The sequence below is a fragment of the Chrysochloris asiatica genome, unplaced genomic scaffold (assembly GCF_000296735.1).
Source record: "Chrysochloris asiatica unplaced genomic scaffold, ChrAsi1.0 scaffold00224, whole genome shotgun sequence".
NCBI classification, from domain to species: domain Eukaryota; kingdom Metazoa; phylum Chordata; class Mammalia; order Afrosoricida; family Chrysochloridae; genus Chrysochloris; species Chrysochloris asiatica.
The window spans coordinates 3,388,054-3,388,528 of record NW_006408742.1 but is presented as its reverse complement, the minus strand read 5'-3'; positions in this window follow the sequence as shown (position 1 = coordinate 3,388,528).

The following is a 475-nucleotide window of genomic DNA, read 5'->3' as shown; positions in this document are numbered from 1 at the left end:
TCATACTTTGGACATATTGTCAGCAGGGACCAGTTGCTCAAGAAGGATATCATGTTTGGTAAGGTGGAGGGTCACAGAAAAAGAAGAAGACCCCCAGCGAAATGAATTGGCCAAGTGGCAGCATCAATGGGCTCAAGCATGGCACCAACTGTGAGGTTGGCCCAGAACCAGGCAGTGTTTCATTCTGTTGTATATAGGTTTACTATGAGTCAGTACCTAGTTGATGGCACCTAACAACAACAACAAATGTTGTAATAAGTGTTTTATTTGCAACACAAACAGACAGACCAACAAAACCAATGAAACTAATCAAGGCCAACAACAACAACAAAACAACAGGCCATATTTGGCCTGTGGGCTGTAGTTTGCTGACCTTTGGCCTAGATTTACAACTGGAATAGCTTTCACTCCTTGCTAGAAAAATGCAAAGTGTATTGCCAATTGCATTTGCTTACAAGGAGAAAAATAATTGTCT